Source organism: Coturnix japonica, chromosome 2, assembly GCF_001577835.2.
Source record: "Coturnix japonica isolate 7356 chromosome 2, Coturnix japonica 2.1, whole genome shotgun sequence".
Lineage (NCBI taxonomy): Eukaryota > Metazoa > Chordata > Aves > Galliformes > Phasianidae > Coturnix > Coturnix japonica.
Genome location: NC_029517.1, coordinates 124,953,199 through 124,980,142, shown reverse-complemented (window position 1 = coordinate 124,980,142; position 26,944 = coordinate 124,953,199). Strand labels below are relative to the sequence as shown.

General features: G+C 43.5%; 1 long non-coding RNA gene across 2 annotated transcripts; it reads left to right on the top strand.

Annotated features, from left to right (window-relative positions):
* Positions 1–339: 339 nt before the first annotated feature.
* Positions 340–26,944, top strand: LOC107310531. Of its 2 annotated transcripts, none has more exons than XR_001553624.2 (3): positions 340–567; positions 16,697–16,791; positions 26,650–26,944. It is a non-coding gene; the product is annotated as an uncharacterized LOC107310531 (long non-coding RNA). The 2 variants fall into 2 exon arrangements; XR_001553623.2 differs by lacking the exon at positions 340–567 and adding an exon at positions 829–1,341 and having other exon boundaries at positions 26,650–26,943.

Here is a 26,944-nt window from a genome sequence, read left to right as displayed (position 1 = left end):
TCCATCCATAGTTACCCGTGCCCTAGATAGCCTGTGTAAATCAATACTGAGTAAATAGTTGCTTTGCATGGAGCAAAAGACAGCAAGTGATGAGTCATAAGGAATAATAGAATCATTATGGTTAGAAAGATCTCTAAGATCATCCAGTCCAACCATCAATCCAGATCACTCTAAACCATATCACTTAGCACAGCATCCACCCTTTTCCTGAAAACCTGCAGGGTGACTCCACCAGCTCCCTGGGCAGCCTGAGCCAACCCCTCACCACTTGTTCTGAGAAAAAAGAATTCTGAACATCCAACCCAAACCTCCCTCTTATCCCATCACTGTTACCTGGAAGAAGAGGCCGACCCCCACCTCACCACAACCTCCCTTCAAGGAGTTGTAGACAGCAATAAGGTCTCCCTGGAGCCTCTTCTTCTATGACTGAACAATCCGAGTTCCCTCAGCCACTCCCCATGAGATCAGTGCTCCTGACCCTTCACAGCTTCATTGCCCTGCTCTGGACACACTCCAGGACTTCAGCATCTTTCTTGTAGTGAGGGGACCCAAACTGAACACTGTGAGGTATGGTATGTTTATGAAGGCCCTTTCTAACTTGATGAGCTAGTATACCTCAATCCATAACCAACCACAACTCATTTACTTACACTACGCTTTAACACTGCTCTTGAATTCTAGTTTTGGCGTGCTCTGAATCAGAAACTTGAAGTCCACCAGACTTGCGGGTGACTCACTTGTTACAGTGAGGGGGATTTCAGGAGTCTGATGAATTTTCCTTAGAAAGTGATTGGATAAGAATTGTTTTTTGATGGTCTCCCCAGCACCGGCCTGCCCATTGGACTCCATGCCCTGGGATTTCACAACAAGGTGGTGCTTCTGGGGTTTTGTGTGTCAGAGCAATTCTGAGTCGAAGGATGAGGAAATCACCAGCACTGGTTGAGGCATTAGAGAAGGAAACAGACCAGAGCCTTCTGTAGCTGCATAAGCCAGCAGTAAAACCAGAGAATTACACAAGCATTGCACAAGGGAGACCTGACTGGAAGTGTTGCCTCTGGCTCACATTCCTTTTAAGCTGCTATAAAACTTTAAATATAATTAATAAATAACTAGGCCTCTCAAGCAGAGATGAGCCCAAAGCTCTGCCCCTTGCATGAACCGAGTTTGTTATTTCAGCTCTTGATATAAAAGTACAGAATATCACTGTGTGCTATAATGAGGCTTTCAGCTGTGTACTTGCTACTGGAGGTGAGCCAGGCAGGACTGGCTGTATTGCTGCAGCAAGAAAAATATAAACCTAGGCAGCCTAAAGAAGAAAGTTGCCTAAAGCCTAATCCTGAGGTAGGGTGAGTGTACCTCCTACAAGCTGCTGCATGGACATCGGATGAAGTCAGCTTCTTTCCCTTGCTGTTTCCCCACGCAACATGGGGTGCTTTCCTCCTCCCATCATTTTCTTTGCAGCAGAGTTGTGTGCCTGTGGGGCTGGGGGATCTGAGTGGTGGCTGTGGCTGTAGTGTCCCACAGTGACAGTGGAAAGGCTGTGATGGCCAGGAGGCAAGGAGTCACTGCAGGAAAGGAAAAAGCTTCCACCTCTTGGCTATGTGATGGAAGGAATCTTCACCTCTCCCACTGTCCTTCAGGTGGTACTATGTGGGAAAACTGACTGTTTGCTTCCCCCTCTTTCTTTAGAATGTATTCCTCAGCCTTTACACAGCTGTTTGTTGGCTCTAAAATTAAAATATTTTCAAAATCTTTAAGTATGTAAGAAAACCAAAACACTAAAACCACGTTACCATGTTTGGTAGACTGCAGACTGCCATTTTTATCCACTTGCCTTCATGCCTAAACCACTTGGCTTCAGTTCTCTGAGGTACTGGTTGCAATTCCTCCACTGGTATGACCTGGTCTGTGGTGTCCCTTTGGCTGTGGCTGTGGAATGTTAATCCCAAACTTAAGAACTGCTTTGCTAACGTAGCAAACTGTGTGGTGGAGCGTCTGGGCCAAATGGTCCTGGTGGAGGTGGTGAGTCCAGGTACAAACACAGGAGGCTGAACATAGGCTTTTATTTCTACTTGCTAATTAGGAATGCTTATAATTAATCATCATTGATTTCAATCAGAAATTTACTATTTCCTTTAAAATGTTTGTGTTGTTTTTTTTTAAATCAGATCACTTTTTTCCTAAGAGTGTAAATAATGGATTTAAGAGTGCGGCTTAAACCAGCTTTGAAACATTAGCTATAGTTGATGGTTTTTAGCTGAGACAACATTGACTCAACAATTCCCAGGGCTGGGAAAATCTCTGTGGATGTCAAATACCGCACAGAAAGTTAAAGAATGACTGTCAGAAATGCATGGTTTTAATTATTCAGATTGAAACTTACAGATTCAAAATATGAGAAGAAATGAGCCCTGAGTACCCAATATTCAGCAGGCAGATGCTTCTGGGGAGAGATAAACACTCTATCACTATAACTTTATAAAACGTCTGGCTGCTGTGAAGTAATAATATCAAGACTTGTTTAGACTTAAAAATTAATAGCGCATGACAAACTGCAACTCAAAATTTACCTAAGAAGTGCATTAAAATATAAAGTATTTTCCAGGATTAACACAGAAGATAAAGCCCACCAAGTCCATTAGACAGCTAATTTGTGACTTCTGGTTGATGGCCCTTGATTTCAACAGTAACTCTCATAGCAATATATTTGCATAAATTGATATTATATTGTGCTTAAAAGTGTGGAACGTACCTTAAATTGCACAAAGAACCTTCATTCTTGCCAGTTTGGCTTTGAATTTGGAAACCATCGTACACGTGTGTATACTATAATAATCCATTAAATTTCAGATTTTACCTAAAAGATCGTAAAAGGAAGAATAGACAAATAAGAGTCAGAAACAATAAGAATTTTTTTACCAGGGATGATGGTGGAGTTACTCAGCTCAAGTATTTGCATATCCTAAGACAATAGACTTGTTGGTTGGTGCAGTTTTCCTGTCTTCAGTACAGATATGATTCAGATGTACTGACTCATATGCTGGAACATCTAAGAAAAACTGAAGCTGAGGTTGGAATAGGAACAAAGAGAGGACACTGCTGTAGGAACTTTTTGTACTTCTTAAAACAACAGTCCTATGTAAGGAAAAAAGCTTCATAGCTACATCCTATATAGGTGGTATGAAATTGCCTCCTCTGCTGTTCTGTTTAATAGTAAGCTCTATGAAGCCTAGGTGATAACAGAAACATTTCCGAAACCCTTTATAACAAGTTTTGTAAATCCACTGATATCCCCTACTGCATCAGGGAAGTATGAAAATAATTAAAAGATAAATATTGCCCTATTTCATCTAAAAATAAACAAACAAACAAAAACAACAACAACAACAACAAAAGACAAATTGTGTAACCAGGGTAAAAGAAATAGAGACCTTAAGGCAGTATATAGCAATAGTCTTGGTGGGAATGCCCCAAGACAAGTTGCATGGGCTCTTGAAGGCTTCTGCACAGAAGTGGCATCTGCCACAGAAAGAGAAGGATCTGTTCTGCATGCAGAAGAGGAGTAGTAGTATTTATTATTTATTTAATTATTTATTATTATCTATGTAGTATTTATTTCCACTTAAATGTATTTTGAGATCTGAGAACACTCATGGAAAGCACTTCCTGAGATACAATACAAGTGTTTCACTTTTGGTAGTTATCCAAGCAGATAGATACCAGATTTAATGACAAAAATCCATTCACAATTGGCTTGTCACTGACCACAAAGAAGCCTCCTCTTCTGTTTAGCAACTGGACCTAATTCACTTCAAAAATCAGCAAGTCCTTTTTACCCTTTCTTTTAAATTGCATACATCCAAGCTGAGTTGCAATGCCACAGGACTATTGGTAGAATGGTAGCAAAACACTCAAAAGACATAGAGATGGAATTAGAAATGAATTATTCCATTTCAAAAGAAGAAATAAATAATGTAACAAAATAGGAAGAAATTAAGTTGATCCACTGGGTATCAAGTAACATGAGGATGTAACCTAGAGCATTTGTACTCACAACTCAGCTGTTGATCATCACCATATAGAGAAAATTGGTTTTGAAGCTCTGAGAAGCTGAGCCAATGCTGCCAGCTTTTATGAGAGCACCTGATCTCACGGGCTAATTACAGACACTTGAAATTGATTCTGTGTGAAGACAAGCAACAGTTGGTATATTCAAACCTGCACGAAGCAACCCTTGTGTGCATAACTGCTACAACTGAAAACTAACAGAACCCCTAGAAAAATGGGTCTGTAAGGGAATACTGGGAATAATTCAAACACAATAATAATAATTTATGCATAAAGCAAGCACAAACAAATGATGGGTGGAGAGAGAAATCTGGAGAAGGGTCCAAGGAGACCTTTTAGTGGCCTTCCAATATATGAAGGGAGGCTACAGAAAAGCTGGGGAGGGACTTTTTAAGGGCAGGTAGAGACGGGATGAGGGAAAAAGGTTTCAAACTGGATGAAGGTAGATTTAGACTAGATATAAGGAAGAAATTCTTTACAGTGAGGGTGGTAAGACACTGGAACAGGTTGCCCAGTGAGGCTGTGGATGCCCCCCTCTCTGGAAGCATTCAGTGCCAGGCTGGATGGGGCTGTGAGCAACCTGCTCTAGAGGGAGGTGTCCCTGCCTATAGCAGGGGACTGGAGCTAGATGGTCTTAAAGATCTCTTCAAACCCAAATCATTGTATGATTCTATGAAATTCAGACACTCTGATGGTACTTTGCTACCCTGAAGAGCATGTTTTGCTGTACAGCAAGCATGCTTCCTCTCTGTATTGCCTTGTGCCTTCAAGGCTGAAACTGCCTCTTGTATGAGGATGTCCTTGGAAAATAAAAGGGGAGACAAAGTTGTATTCCTTCCCCTCTGCCCCCCTTCACTCTTGGGTATTTCTTGCACTGTGTTACTTGGTAATCTTGACTGTTGTTTATCCAGGCAATACAGGAATTTACACTTTGACTTTTCAGGGGTGTGAGAACATGAAATGTTAAGTCTCTGTAGTATCATAGGTTATCAAACAGTCATTGATAGTAGTGCAGCTTTTTTCCGCTGCAGATTCTCTGAAGAGATCTTGTAGCAGTGTTGGCTTTTACAGCCTTTGCCTTCTTGCCTTTGCTCTGAGATTAATCCATGTTGTTCAGAGCCGAATTAGTCCAGTTATTTATTAGCTTTTTGTACAGTGTAACTTCTCGTGTCTTCAACTGGAAAGAACAAGCAAAAGAAGATGGGAGATTTCTAAACATTCATAATTGCTCAGAAGCATGTAAAATTCTTTTAGTTTTGGCTTGGCTTACTACTTGCTTTTGATGTTTGCATCAGCCCACAATGCTGATTACTCCTGTAATGCCGTTTTTCTGTAACCAAAAAGGCTAAAAATCCATCAGCATTAATTGGGCTTCTGGTTAAAGGCAGGTACACAGTCATTTGTTCACGAGTATCTTTAGCCATTTTTTATTTGTATCTATCTGTGAGTGAAGCTGTTGTAACTATAAAGGGGCACGTGTGAGTTCGTAGTGAGGAACTGGATGAAAAGTATAATTATGTGTTCAGCGTTAACCCAGATCTTAACTCTAAGGAAAGAAGATTCCTTATATAAGAAATAAAAGCACAAAAAAAACCTATTGGGTCTATTCTATTAAAGCTCAATCCATTCAGAAAACATTTCCCTGTGGTCAGAATCTAATTGCTTTCTGAATAACCATTATGTATTTGCCTTTGCCCACTGGGCCATTCCAAACGTGACATTCCTTAGAGGGGAAAAAATGACATCCAGCTGTCGTTTAAGTTTCTTTTTTGCTACTTTATGCTGATACTTCATTGAAAAGGCTGTATTAGAAAAAAAAAGAGGTACAAATGCAACAATTCAAAAAATATTAGAATTAATATTTACTGTATAACCTTACTTTATGCCCTTTCTATGCATTATGATAAGGATTTTCACAGCATGATTACTTGCTGTGTTATCAGTGTGATGTTTGCATTGTTTATTGCAAGAGATGGGCAATATCTGTTCAATGACCTGCTTTCAGAGATTCACTGTGCAGTTCCTGGATCATATTCCAGTGGTTCCTATTTAATGCTGCACTGAAGCAACAGTTGACAAATTCCTCATGAGCCCATTTGTGGTTTTTAGAACTAGTATTAAAATCACTGAGTTAATTTTCCCACCTTCCTTGAGATTAGTATGATTCTTTGTTTTATTGAGAGAAAAGAACAGGTAAGAGAGCTGAAGCCCAGATAAGCCCTGTAAGCAAACATCAAGGATAAACAGTTGTTTTGGATTTGCCTTTTGAGGTCACATGAAGACTACGTGTCTTTGGACTACTTTAGGTGTGCTGTAAATACCCACAGAGAGAAACAAGAGTGGATGAAGTGTGACAAATTGTCCTAACACAGCGCCATCACAATTGTTTTTCCTTTCATAGTCCCATTTTGTCTAAACCCTTCCATCTACTGTCATAGTTACCTAAATATTTGCTTTGATTATCAATGTCAAGTCACCACACTGGTGTTCTGGTCTCCGTTCTGCTCAGTCTCCTCTAATTTGGCATTGTCAGAAGCTATTGCTGGGGAACGGTATGCTCCTAGCACTGCTGGGAAAGGAAGTATCTAAGTAGCAAGAGAGCAGATATGGCAGTCTTTGAAGATACTGACATCTGAATGGTAGCTGGTATCCTTTGTACGGAAGAAAAGGGAGGGACAGGAAGCACCAGCAGAAATAGCTAGAAAAAAATGAAGAGATGATTGGTGGATGAGTCAGATCAGCCAGGAGTGGTGCAATAAAAAAGCAAACAGCAAAGTTGGGTTTTATTTGCCTTTGTATTAGTAGTCTGAGACTAGGTGAAAAAGCATGGAGGGGAGTAGGTAGGCAGACAATAACAGCAGAAATCCCAATACCAAGCAGATAAGGCTGAGGCAGTGGTGAGCACGTTGTTACCCCTGAGCCTCTCATGGCTCCTGTGGAAGTCCTGTAACATCACATTGCCTAGGGGACAGCCTTGCAGCTGATCACTGTCCTCATCTGTGGGAGGAATCAAGCTGTCAGCTACTGAGATTCTTGTCAAGCCTTCCAGAACCCAGTTGGGTGAACCTAAGATGGATGAAGACCTTGGGACACCACTGTTCCCTACTCCATGGAGAATGCCTTGGAGTTCCTCATCCTTCATCTTTATATAATGTCTTCATGTGGCTGATGGCAACAATTTCTCAGTGGATATCTCAGCAAACTCATAAAGGTTGGATTCCCTGGGAGTGGAGGACAGGATGTAGTGGAGATAGCTGGAGATCTCCTAGAAGTGTACTCATCTGTGTGTCAAGGACTATTTCTATCTCCCAGTGAATCCTGCAGTCTGGGATGAGATATGCTTGTGAGATGAGAGGTTGTGTGCTTCAGCATTTTTATTCCTAAATATCCAATCATTCTGATAGCTGCTGAGGTCGTTCGAATTTCTTCTCACTATATCTTTGAAGGCTGTGGTTCCGAGCTTGCAAGTAGAACCTGTGCTCTATTGGATCAAACTAGAAGTTAGGTTTATCCTGCTTTTTGGCCAGCATGTAATGCAGCATGCTTCTTACCCCTGCCATGTTATCCTACAAAAATGCTTTTGGTAAGTGAGAACTAGCAAACGAGTATATTTTTATTGGATCGGTGGTCACTGCGAGATGTGGCTGATGTTTGAGAAGCCATATGAAGACCTCAAATATAAACCATTTCATCTCTTCATATCATAGCTTGGGCTGTACTCAAGCAGTCCCAGTGAATTTAACCTGAGAAGTGGAGGTAAATAAACAAACTCTATGATTTTATTCATTTGGTAGCCTCTTTTTCTTTTTATACACATATTCCTCTATAAAGTGCACGTTTTCTGTTGGAAATATAAGTAACTACAAAAGTAAAGTACGTAAAAATGTCAGCAGGGGACTGACCTTTGTGGAACTTCTAAACAAGCAGTCTGACTTTAAACCTCCTTTTTTTCCCCTGAAAATATAGGGCTAAGTTTAAACGCTGGCTCCAGGCAAACCATTTGAATTGTTCAGCTATCTAAAAATACAGTTAAAAAGCTGCATGTAAAGAGACAAGAAGCTGAAGTAGAAGCAAAGGAAAAGACAGAATGTCAGGGCCTTCGGGAAGGTGTAGCACAAAGACTTCACAGATGTTCCCTTCAAAGAATCCCTCATCTCCTGCCTCTTGGTGCTGAGATTTGATGGAGGGAGCATGCTGAATGCTTCCATGGAAGTTAAATAAAGAAAAATAAGCTAAAAATAACATTTAGTGGCTAGGAGACCTGGAGGCAATGAAGGCTAGAAAGATAGAAAATATTAGAATTTGAGAAGATATTTTGCTTCAGATAACTTCAGTAGGAAGCAGATCAGGGTTTAGAAATGTGCTGTTTGAAACAGCCCCTAAACAGAAAAGACCTTGCAAGCACCTTAGATTTTTCCTTGCAAACATGAGATGGCAGATGGTAACAAGACTCATTTTCTTGGGCACTGTGCTTTCCTGATCAGGAACTGAGGAAGACAAAAGCTGAAGATTGCAGCAGTGACCCAAGGGGCAAAGCTGATGAAATGGGCTCTTGAATTTTGTTCTCTGAGGCGAAGAAGATTTTGCAAGGCAGATCACCTGATTCCTTGCTCCATGTGTAATCTCTTTTCATTTAGTCACAGGAAGACAGAGATAGTTTACGTGACTTTATAAAATGGCTTTGAAAGGTTTCTGATCTGCCTTTAATTGGGTTACCATCCAGTCTTTCCTGGCCGTTCTGCATGAAATGTTGCTTTGTGACATACATTTCCTCTTCCTTTCTGAAGAAAAGATGAAGATCAAGTTATTTCTGAGTAACAATGTCTAGACTCTATCACTGGACTCCTTCCAAAAACTTCTAAACAGGTCATAGCTTAAGCGGGTGTAAACTGGTACAGTTACATTGGCTTTGTTCTAGTTTTTCTGACTGAGACAGGTGAGGATGTAGCACACATTAACCCACACCCTTCTCGGTTCCCGTCTTCTGACAAGGGTTTTTATGAGCTTTGCTCAAGCTTACTCATTTTGGGGTACACAGGGTGATTGATGGTTTAAAGTGAGAAATTATGAATGGGCTTTAAGTACATGACTTGACATCTAGATTATTATTTGCACTTAATCTTTAGCCTTCCACAAGGTACTGTTTATGTGCTTCTTAATGCCTTCCTCCCATTCTTGTCTCTGTGTAGCACTGCATGCCGTGTCCATATCTATATCTTCAGTGGATGCACACAGGGGTGATTTAGGATTGCAGAGATTGCTGAAGTGCACCACATTACTCGTGCTTCGTGCCATCTCTTTCTTCCTTCTTCCTCCTCTCACCACCCTCAACAACCTTTGGTGTGAATACAACACCATCAGCAATGACTTATGAATCATCTCATTTGGGAAGAAAGACTTTGATTGCTTTTCATAATGTTCTGTCATCACTAACAGCAGAAGAAACAAAACACTGTCAGGATTTACCTTCATGCTCTTATAAGCAATCTGATCTTGCTGTTTGTCTGATGTTGAAACAATGATGTATATGTCAGGTGCTAAAGAGATGAGACCAATCTTTTTGCCCAGAGTTTTAAAGCGAATCTCCTCATCTTAATACACGTTCGTTGCTGACATTGTACAGGTCTCTGCATGCAATGCATCATCACAGCCTTGCTAACTCCACTTCAATTGGAGGAAGAAATTCTTTCCTTGTTAGCTTTGGAAAGGTTTGGGTTCTGTTTGAAAGCGTTTTGTATTAAAACCAAACAAACAACGACAACAACAAAAAATGGAGAGGAGGTGAGATAAAACTGTGGCTGACAGAGCTGAACATAAGTGTTTTTTTCTCAAGATTCCTAAAGGCATTTTGCTTAGAAAGACACAAAATGCAGATTTCCCAATCTTGATTTTGCTCCAGATGATATCCCTCGTTAAGCAATTGAATGTATTTTAACTCAGCAAACTGCTGAAAGTGCAGGAAATAGAAAACACTGCATGGGCCAGTAGTTGTCGTGTTGCATGGGGGAGGGGGAGATGCAGTGGCTAAGATCCATCTGTGGCCTTCCTGCTTGGGACTGAGAAGCGTGACCCTGCAGGGAGGCACGTGCACACCATGCAGGACTGCACAAGAGTCCATGTTATCATCATGTCAGCGATGTGCTGTGATGGTCAGCATAGACAAAGAACAGAGAGGATGTGACAAGATTTCCTCAGTAGTTTCAGTTCTGTGGGATTCTCTCTCTTTTGAATGTCTGATTTAGCAAAACAACTTCTGAGGGAGAAGACACACCAAAAAAGCTTGCCTGAATATTAGTGGAGTTGCAGTTTTTGCCACCCGACTACTGATTTTAATGGAAGTCAACGTGGTTTGGAGGGTCAGTGGTCATTTAGATTTGTTAATATGACTGATCACAGCCCTGGGCAGGTAGGGAAGCAATGGATCCCCCTCTCTTTGCTTCCTTATAGCTCAATAGTGTGATGAAACACGAGGGTGTATTCTCTTAGATGTCTGTAAACGATAATGCCTGAAATCTGAGACATGATCTGTAGTTCAGGTGCTGATACACTCACAACGTTTAACCCCTGCCATTGCCAGATCACCCTCAAAGCACTCAGCTTTAGAAGGCGTTTGCTCAGAAGCTGTTTGGCTTCTCTCTACTGTGTCCCGGTATCTTGGGAGGCCTTTCTAGAGCCACACTGCAGCCTGTACAGGAGGCTGGAAGCTGCGCACAGCTGCACGTTCCATCTTTGAACTTCCTACCCTTGCTGCAGCTGGGCCTGCCCTGTCTTGCTCCTGCCTACTCACCTTGCCTATGTCCCAGTCCTCCCCTGTTTCTGAGCTGCCTCCTCCTGTCACGCATACGCCTACTTAGGCATGCCAGGTGTTTAATAGTTAGGAGGCCAAGATCCGGGTTTCTTCAGGGCTTTCCAGCCTCACACAGGGAACAGAAGGAAAGGACTGCACAGGACTTCCCAGCAATCTCGAAGAAGCAGGAAGCACCCAGATATTCACCAAACGGCAGAAGTCCTCTGCAGCTTTGCTTCCACGGCAGTGCAACCATCATGAGAAGTGGACATCATGAGAAGCTCAGGAAGGAAAAGCTGCTTTGATCCCGATATGAAATGCACGCATGGATCTGATCCTTCCCACTTGCCCTGGACCAAATTTTTTCTTCCTTGCAACTTTCCCAGGCCCTGATCACCCAAAAGACCCCTGAACTGAATCAACAAGACCTTTCCTCTTTTCCTGAGCGATTGTCCCACTCTTGTCTGCACTGGTGCAGCCTCGCTTCAACTACTGTGTGCCATTTTGGGGTACCACAACGTTTGAGAGACATAAAATTATTATTAGGGGATGTCTAAAAGGGGACTACAAAGATGGTGAGGGCTCTGGAGAACAAGACATATGAGGATCAGCTGATGCCCATGGGCTGCTCAGCCCACAGCAGAGGAGCTGAGGGGAGGCCTGATGGCAGCTGCAGCTCCTCACAGGGAGCAGATCTTCTGTGACTCTGAGATTCCTTCACTACAGCCCCAAATCAAATCAGTACAAGAATTAGCATGTTTGCTTCATTTCTAACGATCTCAAGCACCCCTGAATGTCCTGCTGTACCAAACTGCCCGAATATCCATTATTGCTGACAAATGACAGCAAGGAGCCTTTTCTTCTCTTCCTCTTTCTCCTCCCTGGGTTTGTGCTCAGGGTGAAGTTGAGCGGCTGCTGTCAGTTCTTTGAGCCCATCAGCCTGCAAATGGACAGCAAAACAAACAACCGAGAAAAACAAAATAAGGAAACCTTTGAACTGCTCTGTGTGCCCCTGCAGGCTGTGATTTTTCATGACAGAATGGCTTGCATCTATCTACAGAGCACCCCCTTGTCTTGTAATACTAAAGGAGCAGAAGGTGTTTTGCTCTGGGTGGGACACAAATCAAGAGTATCTGTGGCATAGTTTGAGCTGCGGCTCTTGTCAGTGTTTTTACAGAGTAACTTTATTGCTTGGAAGTTGTTCATTAGGAGATTACACTTATCTTCACTTTGGTCTCTGGTTGTTTTTTCTTTTATTTATTATTATTATTTTTGTTGTTGTTGTTGAATATTTTCTACAAGTTCTCTCATAGATTCTGTGGAAAAATTGATTACAAGCATTTTGTAGTCAACACTTGAGCGCTTCGTATTGAATATATCGAGTTGTATTAGACTTAAATTTCACCTAGTCATGCCTTAACACGCTTAATTTGAGGCTTTATTGGGGCTATTCATGTGCCCTCAAAATTTAAGTGAGACTTTAAATCAATTGATGGTTGAAAATGGAGATGTTAAATCACCTGGGAGCCAAGAAAAGTGCTCCCATTAATTCCCAGAGGCACCCATAGGAAGACAAATAAGCTCAAATCTATGTCAAACGCACCTGGGCACCACCAGGTGGTTTGAGGGAAAGGAAGACCCTCACTGTTAGCCTAGTGGTCAATGGAGAGAGCAGCTCCTTACTCCAGCTTCTTAAGGAGACTCCTAACAACCTCCCTTTATCCACAGACTCTACTGTTTTGCAGGTGTTTGCTTTGGCAGGATGTTGGTTTTTGGTTTTGGAGTACTCTGCAAAAAAAATGCAGAAAACTTTGCGGATGTTCCTGACAAACAAATCCATGTGCAAGAATATTCTCAGCAATTAAAAACATTTTCTGGTGAGGAGTCAGGGTGAAAAATGTGGTCAGAAATGCCAGCATTGATGCTGAAATAGTTTTGAATAATTATTTCCTATATGGTCTATATATATAGGCTTAGCAATGAGTTTCAAAGTGTTTAATAAATATTTGATAGTGTTAGCAATTGAAGAACTACTGCTGGGTTTGCTTTGGAAGGCAGATCCTGTTTTCCTGTGTTTTTAGTGTTTGTCTATTGACTCTGCAGGCATTCCTTCACAGTATTTTCTCCATAATTAAGGATTATTTTTGTAAGCAGGAATTAGCATGAATAATCTGGTCACACATTTAAATCCTGAGGATGATACCTGATTTGTACGCACAGTAGCTATTTCTGTGATTGTGGTGGGTTATATGAGTGTGTTTAACATGGAAGAGCTATCTTTAGAGAAGGAACATTACCACTGTTAGGTTAGTTAGTATTGTGGAGAGTGGGTATGAAGGTTTCACAACTGCATTTTTCCTCCTCCCAGGACTGTAGAGGGATCACCTGGTACTTAAGAGCACAGCAACCATAAAAGCACTATCCACTCTGTTTCTCTCCCTGCTCTTGCAAGTCCCTCCCTGGTTACCATCTATTTCTTTGTACTTTTTCTGCTGCCCCAGCATAATGGAGTGTGGCTTTGTAGTCACTACTGCAGGTCATGATGACATTATGTATGTGCTGTAGATTTATCTGCTTATCATCATAAGCAAAGTTGCCTTGTTACTGTGCTGACATATTGTGTGTGTAGTTGCCAGAGAGGCTGTGGATGCCCCATCCCTGGAGGCATTCAAGGCCAGGCTGGATGTGGCTCTGGGCAGCCTGGTCTGGTGGTTGGAGTCCCTGCACAGAGCAGGGGGGTTGAAACTCAGTGATCACTGTGGTCCTTTTCAACCCAGGCCATTCTATGATTCTTTAGCTGGTGTTTAGCGAGCTGACCTACACCACAGGAGGCAAAGGCTGGAAACAATCCTATATCTCCTTGCTTGTGTTTCCACTCCTGCTAGAGTGCAAATTCCTTTTGCTCTGGCACAGGATAAACACACCTGTGTTCTCTCCTTGCCTTAGCATTTCATTTTGTCCCAGTGAATAACAGCAAAACAAGAGAGTGAGCTTTGTGGTTTAGGAAGCTGACAATTACTAAGTTTACAAAAAGGCAAGACGGAGGAAGGGGAATTCTGGCTAATCCCTGATATGCATGGAATGTTGTCTTATATGGGAATAGAGGAGAGCTCAGTGTTTCTTTAATTACAGTTTAGGAGCTTTGTTATTTGAAAACAATTGTTTGTAGTTGCTTTACTTTTCTTAGCCGGGGCAGTTTGGATTGACAGGTCTGGAATAAACAGAGCTACATAAATGTGCAGAGGTTTCCTGGTACACTGGCCAGCTACAGAGTTTGTACTGATTTTTATCATAGCTAAAATTCTCACCTGACATCTGCGCTAGCACATCATGTATTCTGCAGTAATGCAAACATAATGTGTTCCTAGTGAATATTCTCCGGTACATCACTTTGCAAGGAGAACCTGCAGCCATCCTGAGCCCGTGGACACAGCAATGAGAAAATTAACACCACTGGTTTAGTGAAGCATCACAAATGCCAGGTCAGCTTCAGGTCCCCCGAATGTTGTTCTGCTTACATGGAATTTCTATTAGATTAATTTTGAATTTAATTCTACAGGCTTTTCATTTTCGTATGAAAACCATATTGGCAAGAAGGGAGCAAGATGAAGTGCCATCTCCGTGCATCTTCTCACAGAATCACAGGATCAGAGGGGTTGGAAAGAACCCTCTGGACATTGTCTAGTCCAGCCCTTTGCTAAAGCAGGTTCCCAGCTTTCACAGCATCATAGAGTCATTACATTAGGAAAGACCATTAAGATCATCCAGTCCAACCATCAACCCCATGCCCACTGAACCATGTTCCTCAGTGCCACATCCACCCTTCTGCTAGACGCTTCCAGGGACAATGACTCCACCACCTCCCTGGGCAGCCTATGCTAATACCAATAGAAATTATACTTAATATCCAGCCTTGACCTCCCTGGCACAGCTTAAAGCCATTACCTCCTGTCCTATTGTGTCTTTACTAGTTGCTTTTTTTTTAATTTTTAATATTACTCACCACTTGTATTTGTGTATAAGAAAAACTTCTGTCCTATTAACTGCTTTTTGATCACTGTTAGGTTTTGTATCAGAAAAACTCTTTTCAGGACAAAAAAGCAACACCCCACTGGGAGCAAGTTTAGTATTTGAAATGCTGCAAATTTGAATAGCTGTGAAATTACAAGGAGTGCTTTGGTGCTACTGATGTGTTTCACAATGCTGTATTTGAACAGCTAAATACAAAACACAGTTCTCTGGAGTCCTTGTTTCATTGCTTGCTATTGAAACCTGAGCTCTTGGCCCACATTCTCAGTATTTGGGCATATTGGATCCTATGGGTCCCTGTGATCAGGTAACTCAGTTGCAACTGCTTTAGAGATTCCAGGTCAAGGGCTTCCTGTTGCTTTTGAGAATGTGGACTTGCACTTTTAAGGATTTCATGCATTATTTATAGAAACAAATAATCCTTTTAAAAGAGAAGCATCTTTTTCCTTAGCACAGGGCCAACCCTGCTGTTGCTCCCCATGATGAGGGCTGCTCCCACTCTGCTGAGTGGGGCTTCTTCCCCAGCCAACCTGCAGCAACCCCAACCCCATGTCAGACCCTGGCACTTGAGTAGCCCCGTGGCATGCTTTCTGTGATAGCACAGCATCCTTATGCCCATACCTTATTTTCAGCTGTAAGCTGGTCAGTATTCTCAAAGAAAGAATAGGGTGATTGCTAATAGAACTCAGTGATCTGGATCCCTGCTACGTAAGGAACATCTCACTTTCTTTCTTAAGTTTCCTTGGGATGCCCTATGATGTAGCTATTTTTTTCTTCTAAAAATAACATTCAGTGTATATTTCGGACATTCCAAAGCCTCACAGTGTTTCTATGAAAAACAAGAACTGCATTATAAGCTGTAGAAATAATGGAATCTGATTTTCCCCTCACCCTTATTATTTGGGTCATATAACTGGATTTCTAGTAACTAAGAATGGTGATGGAGCAAATAAACCCCAGTAATTAAGATTAATCAGCATGGATTTACAAAAGTGAGATCGTGTACAACTGGTATAGTAACTTTCTGCAGTAAGAAGACCATCTCAGTGGACAAAGGAAAAGCAGTGGGTGCAGTTTTGTAACGTTCCTGACATTTTCCCCCTTGACATCCCTCACGGAGAAACTGATGAATTACAGGTCAGATAAGTGAACAGTGGGGTGGGCTGAAAACTAACCATCATGTTGGACTCAAAATGTTGTGATGAACAGCATCATGTCTAGATTGAAATCGGTCCCTATTGATGTACACACCAATGAGTAAGTCCTGGAGCCAATGCTATTTAATCTTTTAATTACTGACCTCGACAGTGAGGCCAACATCTAATTTGCACATAGAATCATAGAATTTTTATGGTTGGAAAGGTCCACTAATCATCTATTCCAACCGTCAACAGATCACCACAATGACCACATCCCCAGCTGCCACATCCACCCTATTACTGAAAGCCTCCAGGGACAGTGACTCCATCTCCTCCCTGGGCAGCCTGTTCCAGTGCATCACCACTCTTCCAGAGAAGAAAGTTTTCCCAGTTTCCAACCTGAATCTCCCCTGGTTCACCTTAAGGCCATTACCACTCATCCATGATACAGTGCTGGGAGGAGTGACACATGGTTTCCAAAGGTGGATGGATTCCCAACCTCAACTGTTCTGTGATTCTGCAAGATGAGCACATCTGTACATACACATATTTGGAGACACTGCTTAACTGAACAAAGCGTTTAGAAAATCAGTCTTATGGAGATAACACATAACTTAGTATCTATCCAGTACTATAACAGTAATAATAATACCCACCTTTGCTCTTTCCTCAGGTGAGAAGGCATCGGCATCTTATAGGCTTCTATTGTTTCTTCCCCCCTCTGACACTGCTTAAGCCATTTTGAACCTCAGCCCATGGAAGAGGAGGGTGAGTGGATGAATTGTCTATATAAAAAACATAAAAGTCATTTATTGTGCAAAAGGAATTAACCACAAGTCAGAATGTTTAGCTCCTCTGTTGCTTTGAATCTGTTTTTAAACCTACACGTGACCTTTTTTCAATAAGCTGCAAAAATGATACAGAACACAAGCAGAACAAGATCAAAGGCTACATATTTTCACTGTGTAAGTCTGTAATGGAGGCACAAAGGAAAACAATTTTTCCTTCAGTCTATCATATCATCTTGTGTCAAGGATGGTAAATGAAGGCTCCTCCCTGCTGCTGAGTAAAATCTTTAACGGGAAACACATGAGCTGAGGATAAGAAAGAGCTGGCACATGGATTCCTCATTCTGGGGAAGTGCTTTTGATTTTCATCACCTTCCAGCTGCCGAGGACCAGGAGGAGCTGGGATTCTGCATCCAGTCTTGTTAGTGCAGCTGAGTCAGATAAGCTTGGACAGCCATGGGAAATAAGGATGTTATAATTGTTTTCTTGAGGAGTTCCTATGACTAAGTTTTCATTATCTGTATTATGCTGTTTAGGGTTGGAGTCCAGAAAGCATTTGTCTGTGAGCTTAAATTCTCTCCTATTCAGGACAGCATTTTAGAGTGTTATTCCCTTAAACATTTTCATGGAGATTGATGGATTTACAAATAATGTTTGTAGATATCTGTAGCCCACTGGAGTCAATGGAGAAAGATCCTCTTGACTCTTGGAGGCTTGAGTTCAACTTTCTCTTCAGTAATGTCAACAAAGCTGAAAAAAACCCCAAGGATCCTCCAGCAGGCATCGCAATTGCAGAGGGGGTAAAAGTTTCTTTCTCTTTGCTCTCTGGCAGAGAGCAAACTAGGATGAAAGACCGGTGCCTTCATGGAGGGTTGGAGGAAGAGGAGTGCTGCTGTTGTGTAAGGCCCACTCAGGCAGTGTTGTTCCAGCACTGGATTGGAGCACAGCATAGAGTGAAAGGCTCACTGAGACCAGAGCTGAGAATATCTCCTGCATGCATATCAGTGCTCCAATGAGAAACCCAGTGAGCAGCACGCAGCCAGGACCCTCCATGGCAACAGTGGATGTACAGTGACCTACTTTTAACACAGCTTATGTAGCCTTTCTTGCTGCTTTATGCTTGAATGGCAGATTTTGCAACAAAAGGTCAATTTATGGCAGCCTTTTATTGCAAGGTTCTTTTCCTATATAGTCCTAAGTTATAATGACAAAATGCTCCTGCAAGTACAATGGGGACTGCAAAAACCAGCCTCACTTTTTATGTAATGCTTTAAACTTCATCTGTTTCAAACAGCTTTTGGTGCTAAGCTCTTTTTGTTTGTTTGTTTGTTTGCTTGCTTGCTTATGAAGAGAGCTTTATTACTTTCATGAAGAGAAATAAATGAGCATCTGAATATGAATAGAAAGGCTTGGCAGTGGGTGATTTTCCAAAGCTCAGCAGACCCCTGTATATGGAGGGAGAAGTGTCTGAACTACAGCAGCCCAGGAAAGTGAAAGCGGCATAGCAAAAATGAAATGGGAACCCGGTCCCTGCTAAGGGAAGGCGCAAAGTAAATCTGATGTGACCCAACCCCACAGGGTCACAAACAAGCTGAGACAAATGCAGGAGGAAGGACAGCGTGACAATAACTAGCCCAGAGGGCTGGGACACACGGTTGAGTTCCTACATGTTGGCTTCACTGCAATAGCTGACTGATTCATACACAGCCTACGGCAGCCGTGAGATAAAGCACATTATGTTAAGCCTCGGTGGAAGAGGGTGAGATGAATGTGCTTTCCTTGCTGTTGGCAAAGGGGTAGGAGCATGGACATGAACAGCTACCACAGCCCAGCTAGTGTGCCTGTATTCCCCGCTTGCTGAGCTTTTCCATTCAGAAATGACCCCAACCCCTTTCTAATGAGGCTTAACCTTCCCTGGCTGCCAGCTCAGTGTGAGCACATGATGAGACAGTGCTCAGGTGGCACACGTCTACACCTTAGGCTTTGGTAATCCAACCCCCGGTATCTCCTGCCATTGGCCAACACTGTGCACAGGGACATGTCCCAAGCCTGTAAAGAGCCCTGATGTGCCAGAAAGATGGCTTGCCATCATTCCTTGGTGATGGACACCCCTGTCAAGCCCTCCTAGTGGTATGCCAAGAGCTGAGCCGATAGAAAGGGCAGAGCCTTGTTTTTCTCTGTGCTCTGCTTTCTGCCAGACAGCACAACAGCCTTGCCAAAGTTGCTCTGCAGTTTCCACCCTTGCCAGTAATCTGGGTGATCTCTTATCTCTCCTTATTTCACTGTTTGTAGCCATGACGGCCAAACCATAGACAATGTGTAATGGGTAAGTTATGTTAGAAGTTGTTGAGCCAAGGATGATTCTGGAGCAAGGGCACTGCTGGCTGAATGCTAGAGCTCAAAGCGCCTCTTTTAGAAAGCAACAGTGGTGAGGGACCTGAGAAATTGTTGTGTCCCAGCTTCAGGTTACTCATTCATTGCACTGTCTGCTCTGTGGGGCTGACGGAGGATTTTGCCTGGAGGAGGCTGTGTTACTGATTATGAGACAGCAACAATTTCAAGTGAAAGGCTTGTTAGTCATCTTTCCTTCTATCTCATGTATCACTGCGGCTAACAAACGCCTCCCAGCTGTCTTCCAGGATGCTGTGAAGTTACACGCTCCTCAGTTTGAGCCTCCTGGATTTGTGTGCTCCTTGTGCTTCCTCTGGGTCTACATTGGTTGTGACTGGCTGAAATTACTCAAGCAGCAGTTGGAAAAGATACAAAGAAATCACATCTTTCTCAGCTGGATTGACTCCTGAGCTTTGGCAGGTCTAACGAACATTTCAGCCAGAACTGAAGCTGCTAATATAATTGGTTACTCTGCTAAGAACATCACTTTTTTTTGCATGCAAACATAATTCACACAGTACTTTCTGAGTCTTAATTACTGGGTGGTTCTAAAGATAAAGGTGATTAAAAAAAATCCTCACATTAAACTGACCTCACTGTGTGCATCAAGGAAGTGGGTCCGTCCTGCTCTAACATCAGGAAATGTTAACTCAGGCCATCACTGTAGAACTGATTAAGCTGATGTCTTTTGTTGCTGCTTGTTGCTGGGTTCTTCCACTATAACTTTTAATAATAATAGCACAGTTTTCATCAGGAACTGCTCACATTCCCTGTGGAAGAAATTTGTGCTTTGTTCCAGTTTGCCATACTGCTGGGACTGCTCTTTGTTCAGGGTGGGTGATGCATGCTGGGTGGTTGATGAGATTTGTGTATGTGCATTTTTGGATCCCCTAATAGAAAGCTACTGGTAAGGAGAAGGGGCTGGGGGGAAGGAATGAATATCACCCCAGTGGCAAAGTTGTCTCCCATTAGAACTTACCATAACAACAGTAATAAGGTTTGTGAGTTCAAGGCCATGAGATTAACAGTAAGAGAACAGCAGTGTAAGAGCTGCAGGGGGAAACTGTTACCCTAGAAGCTGGAACAAGCTCAAGCAGCAGCTTGGGAGAAAGGGTGTGAAGTTGCAAGTGACAGGCAGGCTCCATATCTGCAGCTAGAAGGCCCTTAGCCTTTCATGGGCTGAGCATCTATGGCACTGCTCAAAAAGGCAAATTGCAAGCCCAGAATGAGGCCCACAGTACTGAGGGTGATAAGCAGGACACTGCTAGGACAGTTTGAAATGGGAGGAAGATAGGAAGCAGTCAATCTTTGAAATCAGTCTTCAAAAGCCCTGGGCCTAGGTACCTATGTGAAAGCCTGAATTAGGTGTGAACCTGTAACTTGGGACAAGTGACTGTGTACTAGCTTCAGAGTATTAAAGAACCACAGCTCACATTACAGTTATCCATACAGCCAAGCCAGGGCTAGGTTGGAAGGGGTCATGGCTTCTAGCCTGCATACCCACATCTCCATCCTGCAGGAAACAGAATGAAAGAGAGTGGTAGATCGCTGCACACCATAGGGTCCCTTGGTCCAGCAAGAAGTGGCTAGGGCAATCAAAATCATAGAATCATAGAATCACAAGGTTGGAAAGGACCTACAAGATCATCTAGTCCAACTGTCCTCCCATTATCGTAGCTACAGAAAACCACTAAACCATATCTTATAGCTCCTCATTCAGAAGCCTCTTGAACACTGCCAGGGATGGCGACTTCACCACTTCCCTGGGCAGCCATTCCAACACCTGACCACCCTCTGAGAGAAAAAGTTTTTCCTTATGTCTAATCTAAACCTCCTCTGGCACAACTTGCAGCCATTTCCTCAGGTCCTGTTTGTTGCATGGGAGAAGAGGCCAAGCTCCTCCTCATCACAACGTCCCTTCAGGAAGTTGTAGAGTGTAATAAGGTCTCCCCTGAGCCTCCTCTTCTATGACTGAACAATCCCAGCTCCCTGAGCCGTTCCCCATAAGGCCTGTGCTCCAGACCCCTCGCCAGTTTTGTTGCCCTTCTCTGGACACGTTCAATGTCTTTCTTATAGTGAGGAGCCCAAAACTGAACACAATACTCAAGATGCGCCCTCACCAGAGCTGAGTACAGAGGGATGATCACCTCTCTGCTCCTGCTGGCCACACTATTTGTAATGCAGGCCAGGATGGCATTGGCCCTCTTGGCCACCTGGGCACACTGTCGGCTCATGTTCAGCCGAGCACTGACCAACACCCCCAGGTCCCTTTCCTCTTCACAGTGATCCAGCCACTCAGCCCCAAGCCTGTAGTGCTGCATGGGGTTGTTGTGGCCAAAGTGCAGGACCCGGCACTTGGCCTTGTTGAACCTCATCCCATTCACCTCAGCCCATTGATCCAGGTTATCCAGATCCCTCTGAAGGGCCTCCCTACCCTCAGGGCAGATCAACATCACCTCCTAGCTTGGTGTCATCTGCAAACTTACTGAGGGTACACTCAGTCCCCTCATCTAGGTCATCAATGAAGATGTTAAACAAGACGGGCCCTAGAACTGACCCCTGGGGGACACCACTTGTAGTGGGCCACCAGCAGGACTTAACTCCATTAACCACTACCTGCTGGGTATGGCCCTCTATCCAGTTCCTTAACCAAAGGAGGGTATACCTGTCCAGGCCACAGGCAGCCAGTTTCCCCAGGAGAACACTGGGAGATCGTGTCAAAGGCTTTGCTGAAGTCTAGGTAGACTACATCAACTGCCTTTCTCTCATCTACCAGTCTAGTCACCCAGTCATAGAAATGAGGTTAGTTAGGCACGACCTGCCCAACCCATGCTGGCTGGGCCTGATCCCCTGGATGCCACGCACGTGCTATGCAATCTCACCCAAGATGATTTGTTCAATAACTTTCCCCAGTACCGAGGTCAGGCTGATAGGCCTGTAGTTCCCCGGATTCTCCTTACTACCCTTCCTGTAGATAGGAGTCACGTCAGCAAGCCTCCAATCCTCTGGGACCTCTCCAGTTAACCTGGAGTAGATGGTGGAGAGTGGCTCAGCAATCACTCCCACCAGCTCCCTCAGCACCTGAGGGTGGAGCCCATCTGGTCCCATGGACTTGTGACAGTCCAGGTGGAGGAAGAGCTCTTTAACTGTCTCCACCTGAATCACTGGGGGTATATTCTGAATTCCATCCCAGACTTTCAGATCAGGGCATAAGGTGACCTGAGGAAAACTGTTCTGCCCACTAAAGGCAGATGTAAAGAAGGAGTTGAGGACTTCAGCCTTCTCCTTATCCTCAGTGGTCACATTCCCCACTGCATCAAGTAAGGAGTGGACATTTTCCTTGGTTCTCCTCTTACCATTGATACAGTTGTAAAAGGATTATTTATTCTCCTTAACTGTAGTGGCCCATCTAAATTCGAGTCAGGCTTTTGCCTTCCTAACTTCCTCCCTGCATACCTTAGCAACTTCCTTGTAGTCTCCCCAAGTAGCCTGTCCCTGCTTCCAGGGGACATATGCTCTCTTTTTCTTCCAGACTCTCAACAGTAGTTCCCGGTTCATCCACACCAGTCTTCTTCCCCTACAGCTTGCCTTATGGCATTCAGGGACAGCCTGTTCTTGTGCCTTTAAGGTTTCCATCTTGAGGAGGAGCATCCAGGCTTTCTGGATCACTTTACCCTTAAGGAGTGACTCCCAAGAGACCCCTTCAACAAGCGTCCTGAACAGGTCAAAGTCCGCCCTCTGGAAGTTCAAGAGAGCAGAATCATAGAATCATTAAGGTGGAAAAACCAGTAAGATCATCCAGTCCAACCATCAACCCATGCCTATGATCACTCTAGGCCATGTCCCTCAGGGCCACATCCACTCTTTTATTGAAAGCTCCGGAGACAGTGATTCCACCACCTCCCTGGTCATCCTGTTTCAAAACCTCACTACTCTTTCAGAGAATAAATTTCTTCCAACCTGAACCTCCCCTAGGACAACCTGAGGCCATTATTTCTCATTCTGTTACTGTTACCTGGGAGAAGAGGTCGACCACCACCTTGCCACAACCTGCTTCGGGGAGTTGTAGACAGCAGTAAGGTCTCCCCTGGAGCCTCCTATTCTATGACTGAACAATCCCAGTTCCCTCAGCCACTCCCTGTAAGATCTGTGCTCCACACCTTTGCTGCCCTTCTCTGGACACACTCCAGGGCCTCAGTGTCTGGTAGTGAGGGGCTGAATCATCCAAACTGGAGACTTGCAAATCTCTCCCGTATGTAGCTAGAATCTTCCCCTTGGGTAGAAATTACTAGCTCACTTTTTGTCTTTCTGAACATGACTGGAACAGGTAGTTCCTTCTTTTTGCATGAAAGTCTACTAGTTCAAGCATTTGCACAGAAACTGCAAGACCTGGATTTCACACAGTCAGTCTGAGGGCCTTCAGAGTCACTGCTCCCATTTCCCCAGGAGCATCTTCATAGGTTTGCCGGAGTCCAGTGAGAGGAGGAAGCATTCCTTGCACTCCATGTCCTTAACTGTAGCTGAGCTATGATGTGAGCAGTGAAGGTCTCATCTATGCAAGTAAAGGCAAGCAAAGTAGATTCTACCTCTGCAGCATATTTTTGGGCACTCCTGGTGTGGAGAACGTTCAGTGATGTTTGGTCTTTGCACTAAGGCCTTCATAAAATTGTAGAATCACAGAATTGTTTGAGTTGGAAGGGACAATTAAATGCCATCTAGTCCAACTCTCCTGCAATGAACAGGGACAGCTACAGCTAGCGCAGGGTGCTCAGAGCCCCGTCCAGCCTGACCTTGGATGTCTCTAAGGACAAGGCATCCACAACCTTTCTGAACAACCTGTTTCAGTCTGGGCTCTGGAAGGTCTTTGTGAACATACCCTCCCAGAAAGATATTGCTGTTATCTTTCTACTGTCCTTAATTGCTCAATTAAAGCTGGTCGTGATATGTTAATGATAAGCCTTATCCTGATTTCTGAGGAGAACAGAAAATAAGGTTAGTTTTCCTAGCTCTGGTCTCATTAAAGCTTCATGTCATTCTCATTATAATGCTGTTTTCCTGACTTAATCCATTATTTACTGCAGAGGAAGTCTGAAGAGGGCAGAAGATATTTGCAGTTTGGAAAGGCTCCTTGGATACTGATCTGTGAACCAATGATTTTTTACAAGAGTAAAAAAAAGTTTTAGATCTGTCTCATTGCTACTTTTAAAATATTACTATTTGAAAGAGATGTTTAAGGGATGTGTAAGAGGACATGGTTTGCAAATACAGACATTAGATCACAGTGACCCTCTGCCTCCTGGGGACAACAGCTTCCCTCTCCCAAGACATTAGATAATGTGTGCTGGTAAAGACAGCTTAGGTCAGAGAGCTGTTCACATACACTGCTAATTGGTGAGCTCCTTAATTAGTGTTATAAAGGATCTGACACCAGGTGAGGTTTCAGCCATACTCCCCATGGTGACCCAGTGGAGCTCTTTCTTCTCTCGTTCAGAATGTGGTATCTTGATGGACGCTGCTTCCTGATCTCCATCGATAGGCTCAGCTCTGACTCAGAGTGAGCCATGCAGATCAGTCAGCATTGCTCCCAGCACTGTCTGCCCATTCACAGAGCTCCCTTACCACTGACACATCCTTGAGGTTTGAGAGATCTGACAAGACTGCCATCAGAAATGGAAAATTTGGTGAAGTCCAAATCTAGATTGATATCAGCCTTCAGTTTAAAATGTCAAAGCACAGAGAACAAAAAGCCACAAAGGTACAGGAACTGTGAAGCAACTGTTGTCAAGGTAAATGCTCTGATATATCTCAGTTTTTCCTCATGTGTACACAATAGATGGCCCAAGAGAGGTAGATCCATGTGACCTGCTGTGCCCAGGAGAGATGGGAGGCATATGAAGAATGGAAACCTCTGCAAATGTCTCCATAGGATGATTTCTTGGTGAACAGAGGGGCTGTCTCTAAGTCTTTTCGTGGTGTTAATGAACACCATTTCCTCACAGCCACTATGTTCTCCTGCAACCTGGCATCTACAGTTAGATCGGTGGATGTTGGATGTGCTCAGCACTGAATAGGAATAGCCTCATTTCTACAAAGAAAAATGGTCCTATAAGGTCACATATTTTCCAGTATCTCCACATTTGAATATCCAACTTCAAGCCTTTGGGGTCTGGCATTTAGTATCCCTGAAATACAGCTCTAAACGGTGTAACAAAGCACTGTGGCTACAAGCCTGGAGTTGAATCATCTGAATTGGATCACTCCTTTGAAAAACAGTAAAAGTGCAGTCAGTTGTTGTCCTTAAATAGAGGGAAGAGGAGAGAGCAGGCTAAATCACATCTGGTCTTTGCCTTCAAACCTGGCCATTCATGACACCTTCTTTTCACTTGATACTAGCACATCTACATTTTGCCACCTGCCCATTGATGGAAAGCCAACTTCATTTTACCTTCTTCGCAAATATTTACATTATAAAGAAGAAAGCACTTTTCTGCACTGCTTTGCAGTATGTTATGAGGCCAAAATGACCCGCAAACCCATGTCCTTAAACTACATTTGCCACCGCCTTGACAGCTATGTATTTATAATATCTAAACAGCACCCAAACTGAGTAGTGTGCTATACAGCTGCAGTGTCAGAAAGCCATATTTGTGTGCCAAAATGCTGTCCTTCTGCAGGGAGTTGGTATTGTAGGCTTTTTAGTGTGGGAACCTATAACCGCACCTTGCTAGATCTCACGTCACTGCCTGTACTCCAGGTTCATGTTGTTTTAGCTTTCTGAAGGAGTGTTGCAAGTCTCTGTACCCTGGCCAACTCCAACACAAGCACTGATATTCTGCCCACCCAACCTGCTCTGTTGTTGTAGGAGTTGTTCTTTGCAGACTCTGCTGATGTGTTCACCTCCCAAAGGATACAGGTCTATGATTGCAGGCCCACATCTCACTAATCTACAGCCCTGGCAATCCACAGAGACTGCTATTGTGGAGAGATGCTCCTCCTTCCTCCAAGCAGCCCTGGGTGTTGACACCTGTGTTGGGTATCGTAAACCTGCTGCCTTTCTGGTGGAAGAAGAGCCTCTACTCATGAAATACTACTCCTAGAGTAACACCACCAGCAGTACCCAGTTATGTGCTAAACACCTGTAAGTCCTATCTGGTGCCACAGGCCTGCCAGAGTTCTCCAACAGCAGAAAGCAAGTTACCTGCATGGAGGTGGCTGCAAAAGCAAACTGAAGTAGGGGTTGATGAGGGAAAATAGGAAGGCACATTTATCATCAGACAGCGAGCTGGGGTCATGTTCAATAAAAGGTAATCCAACGTTAATCCAAACGGAACTCGTTTCTTTTTGTTGGGCCCAATCTGGTACTGCGTTGATATTAAAAAAGAAAAAAAGCCCAAACAAACAAAACAAGCTTGTTTTGTGGATTTAAACAGAGCTCCTTTTGTTTCAGATGAAATTTTCATCGGCGCTATGATGACTCACAAGCTCCAAACCAAGAAAAAAAGGAGAAGAAATAATCACCAGGGAAAGGTAATGCTCAAACAAACAAACAAAGAAGTGGAAGTGCTGCAGCTCTACCAGGCTGAAAGAATGAGTGTATATCCTGTGATGCTCTTGGCTATGTGACAGTGTTTTCCTTCTGTGTTTCTGTCTCAGTAAAATTAGAGGCGTATGCTTGGAGCCTGGGAGATGTGAGCTCGGGGGGTTGGAGCTACATGATCCTTGAGGTCCCTTCCAACCCGGGT